Raw genomic sequence first — 5,533 nt, forward strand, 5'->3', positions numbered from 1 at the left:
AAAACCAAAAAAGCGGAGATAAACCCCCTTGATAATATGCCCCTAAATTTTTATTAAACAAACTGAAGATTCGGGTACAACTATCTATCCCCTGCAGTCATTCTCCTGGGAGTGACTGAACATGAGAGACCAGTAAGAGGCAGAGAGCTGATATTTATTGTTATGACTGTTTTTCGTCTATGTATTGCTTCAGCCTGGCTAGATAGTAATCCACCAGTGTTCCAGCAGTGGCTAGCCAGGGTATTGGCTGTTTATAACTTAGAGAAGGCAATTTTCCTAAGGAAGGGGCTTCGTAATAAAAGGAAAGGATTGAGGAGCTGGGTCCGTTATGGGATTGGATGGAAGTCAGGCGCAGTTAAGGTCAGGTATGATGCATCTTATTAACATATATCTTCTTTGTTTCTTCCCTTTTATCTCCTTTTTTGGTATTAATTGTATGAATCTGATCGATTGCGCTCTAATTACGGCTTGGCAACAGTGATTAATGTTTTTTCTTTCTTTTGTGTATCCAAAGGTGTATCGAGTGTGGGTGGGAGGGAGGTAGGGTATTTATTTCCCTTTTCAGGGTTAAAAAAATGGTGGTATTTTTGTGTTTTCTATCACGTATTAAGAATTGGTAAATGTCAACAAAAATATTTAATTAAAAAAAATAAAAAAGGAATCAAGAAGTTTTTTAATCTGACAATTTATAGTATTCTAATTTAAGGAGGACGTTTGGCATCTAATGATTATTTAAATCCATTTTATGTACTCATGTAATTGTTTAGAAATTTAAGATTGATTTAAAAATTGTATACTTTTAAACGCGTGTGTGGCAATATTGCCTCAAATCAGATATTAAATAATATTGTCTTGAAATTGAATTGAAACTGTCAGTGTTAAATCAGAAGTAGTAATGCTCCCTCATATTATAGGAGGCTTGGATCTCTATGACTTTGAGGCATATTATATAGCCTCACTGCTACAGCAATTAGTGGGATGGTGCACAGGATACGCCGTAGGAGAAAGTTGAGGAACTGGACAACCTCTTTTTAGCACCTGTAGATGGATGCCCCTTACTTGATTTGGGTAGTGGTAGAGTCAGTGGACAGTTAAAAGACTGTTTAAGAAAAGGCCACATGTGCAGGAGAGTCTGTTACTGGCACCGCCCTCTCTCTGCAAAATGTGAAAGAATTTCCAGGTGTATGTAGATGGCATAGATGCTTGACAATCATGGGCCTGTTAATTTCTTATGTTTGGTAAGATCCTCCTTACAGAGGTACAGCCATACTGCACATATGCTATAGTTTGAAGTTCAGATAGGACAGTGCATAATGTTAGATGTACAAGAATACTGTGAGACGCTGGCAGTGCTTAGTTTGTAAAAGAATAAGTATTGGTGGACAAAGCTTTTTTTCAGAAGAATGCAGATGGTGCTATTGAAGATTGGAGTGCTGAATGCCAAGGCTGTATAGTCTTTATTCCACTTCGTGCCTCTTCCATTGACAGCCAGACACTCATTGCCTTTTAATCTCACTCATGTAGGTTATTTTTCATGCCAGATTTCTTAATTTGTCACTGATCCTCTGACTTTCACAACCTCCTTCTTTACTCCTTTTTGTGCTTCTCTCTTACACTGACTTCAAATCTCTACAGGAACAAAATGTGCTGGCCCCTGGAAAAATGGGTTGGGGTTGGCCCCACATGCAATCCCTAGCTCAAATTAAGACTTCGAGACACATGAATATCATCCTCAGATGACATAAAGTAATATCCTCACTAGATCCAGATACTTTCTGTAAGAAATTGGGTTATTGGTTGACTGAGTGGGGTTTGCAGACCCCATTCAGGCAACAACCACAATCTTTGTAAGGGTGTACCACAAAACTCACTAAATTAACTTGTGCTTAAGCCTCTGGTAGTTTGGCACAAAAGTCTCAGTCAGGCTTAACTTAGAGTCAATATGTACAGTATTTATGTACCACACACACAGTAATAAAGTGAAAAAATTACACAAGAAAAATCCCAAAGAAAGAATGAATGGATGAAAAGAGAGAGATTGTGCAAAGAGAAGAGAGTTTGGCTGTTTTTAGCATTTTGCCGGGGTTGCTTTGGTTCCCCCGTCTGTCCCCTAGAACCTCTGATGGATACAGGATGGAAGAAAGCGCACAACACTTTAAATAGATATCCAGCAATGCCAGATTTAAGCTAATGCAATTTAATTCATTTTACAGAACTTGCCAAACCACTACAATTCCATAGCAAGATATAACTTGAATGCATATATAGATGTATTAGATGTAAAGTAGAAGAGATGACTTGGTAATATTGTGACTTCAGAAAGTGTTGTGTAGTAGTTTCTATGAAGCCTAGAACGTATCTGCTGTGTTTGATGTGATGACTCATGGGAATCATGCTGCATATGGTTGCAGAAACCTAAATTAGATAGCAAGATAAATGAGAAACTGGAATAGGCTGGGGCAGATAAATTATACATGGCCATGGATGAAACTCACAGAAGAATAAGAAGAAACTGCTCCAAATGCTGCTACATCCGTAAGCCAAGAGAGTACCTTGGAGAAGGGGACAGGTGCGGCCAGCACAGATAACTGCAGTGGGGTGGTGAGGAGAGGCAAGGGCAGGGGTGGGGGGAGTATACAGATGTTGGAATAGGATTTATTTATTTATTTTTCCCTATTCTGTTGTCTGTCGACACATTCAAAGTGGGAAAAGTTATAAAGTTTGTCTAAGCATAGTATTTTTTACTGAAATGCCACCCGTCCCGTACAAAATCCTATGTTAGACATAAGGCAGACACCTTTGCACTATGGTGCAAAGGTGTGTGCATGACGCTTTGCAGCCAGATTTTTCCCCTGGGCCTTGGAGAGAGCAGGCTAGTGCCATATCCCAGTAGTTATGGTGTTATCCTGCTCTTTTCCTCTCAAGCAATGCAGTGCCTCAACGTTGGTTGCTGTGGTGCATTGTTTGAGAGTTTTCTAAATCTGGGCCCTAGCCTTCTCTTGGTGCTGGTTAACCATCAAGACATAAAAGCAGAATCTCTTTGAATGTTTTAGGTTAGGGGGCCGCCAGACTTGCACACATAGGATTTGGCGATTTTGACTTGAATTTCAAAAGTTCTGCTATACTGAGACCTCAATTGTGAGACACAAGATGTATCCTTGCATACAGTAACTAGGAAGTTGTGACCAGTGAAGCAGAACTTTGTAAGGATTTTGTTTGAAAGATATCATTTTATTGGTTGTTTAAACATCAGTGGATGGTTTATATCATAACTAAAATCAAACAGGACACTTCACTGATGTCAAAATGGTTGCTGCTTTAGCAGTACCGAAAAAGTAGTGTAGGATTTGCAGATTCGATGCTAGACAAATCTAAGATGGCTGCCACCTTCAAATGAGATTTGTAGTGCTGGACAGTTTCCGCAGCACCTTAGTGGAGCCACTGAACATGTAAACACTAGAAATCATGACATGTATCAAGGCAGGGGTGGTCTGCATCGAGACCACACTTACAAAGGATAACCTGATGCCAATACAAGTGAAACATTCTGACCCAGCTGATCCATCTGCAGTGCCACTGGGGTGAAGACACACTAAAAGGAGACAGAAATCTGTAAATACAGCCAAAAATAACACAGTAGACAAATTTAAGTGAGTCCTGCCCAGGTCAATTGTGTATGATCTGTGGTTTAAACTCAGATCTACAGGTGTTTAATGTAACAAATCTTCATTCAGATTATCAAAAAGGAAATCCACTCCCAATGCAATCTCTCCAATTAGAAATATCTGGACTTTTTAACTAATTCCTTTTTATTCTTTTTATTCCCTGTTCTCTAAAACAATTACCAACTTTCCATGACCATGCATAGAAAAATACATAATCACATTGAATACATCTACTATCACTCCTCCATTTGTTTTACTTTCATCCAGTCCAGCTTTCTAGTTCTATTTTCATACAGATGAATTCTTTTTTAAATATATTCACAATTTCCATCTAAAATTCATGGCATCTAACGTTTTTATCACTATTGAAAGTAGATGGAAAAGGCTAAGTCTTGTAGCTTTCACATGGTTTTATTCTTTTAAATGCTCTGCTTTTCAGAAATAATTTGTTTACAACACACACTGAAAGTACATTTTAGATAGTCTGAACCTATTTGCTGGTAGAACTTTGAAAATGTCAAAACACTGTAAAGCAGTTAGACCATGGATACTCACAAACACTTGCTCTGGGCCCACAAAGTACAGTTTGTGGTGTGCCAGCAGGCTGACGGTAGGGGGTCTGGGTGGGTCATGGAATGAGTAAGAAGGTTCAAAACCATGTTATATAAACAGACAAGCATGTATTTGCAGGTTAATAAATAAACAGCAACTGGTGCTGCTGTCCCCAAGGGGGCTGCATTTAAAGGTCAATTAAAGGATTACTAGCAGATCCACTCTGTTGTGAAGTGCTGCTTGTGTCCATTGCAGGTGTGTCCATTGTAGGTATAGAAAGTCCTCAAAGAAGTGGTGGTTGTCGCCATTGTTAGTGCAGAAGTCCTGGCAAGAAGTATTGGTGCCGCCCAGTGATACTATATCAGTTGAGAGGTGTTCCTAGTTTCCATCAGTAATGCAGTCTACTTAGAAGCAATGGTATTGTCGGACACAGAAAGCTGGTAATGTCCAGTAGTAAAATGACAGCACTGCTAAAGAGTGATGTCATGGCCCATTATTAGGGCAACAATGAGTAAATTCATAGGATCATGAATTACATTTTAGCAGGACTGGAGGGGTGTGCAGGATCGCATAATGTGACTCCATGAACTTTTGTGAAATTTCAAGAAAATAATATAAAGCTATATGAATGGCAGGAAATATGGTTTGCCGGTGTCGAATTAAAATCTTATTCAAGTGCATACCTCACTTAATAGAGTCATGCAAGATACCGCCAGGAGACTGGTTCATGCTTGGAATATCTTGAGGAAGGACAGCTTCTTCTGTTCATACCACTTTCCTGCTAGTGTCTTGCATTACATTTTTTAAATGAGATATGCCCTCACATGAAAATGTCATACATTAAACAAGCAAACTAAATCTAGCACCATTTTCAGATTTTCATTTTCAATGTGCGAATAGCTCAATGTTTTCTCAGACTAGTAGGGAGCAGTGGTTAAATGTTTCTGTAATCTCAAAATCTGAATTGGGGTGGGAACCAACACATTTTCATCAACTCTGACCTAATTCTCTCTTTTATAAAACCTCTAGTTTTCTATTTTGTGCAAACTACACATTTGTTTTAAATCTGAATGTTACAATATAAACTTATATTACAGATGTCAAAAATATTTAACACAAAGTGTGAAACCAAGAAATGCTTCTCCATTAATTAAAACAATTTGTTCTGAATTGCAGTTTCTGGCAGAGGCAAAATTGATTCATTTGTAAAATCACTACAATTTATCAACTATTGTTTTAAAAAAAGGAAGAGAATAATATATTTGTTTTGAAATTGAAGGCGAGTTTGAAGTGGTATGGAATCAAGGACATAAAGT

The sequence above is a fragment of the Lissotriton vulgaris genome, unplaced genomic scaffold (genome assembly GCF_964263255.1).
Source record: "Lissotriton vulgaris unplaced genomic scaffold, aLisVul1.2 SCAFFOLD_3049, whole genome shotgun sequence".
Classification (NCBI taxonomy): Eukaryota; Metazoa; Chordata; class Amphibia; order Caudata; family Salamandridae; genus Lissotriton; species Lissotriton vulgaris.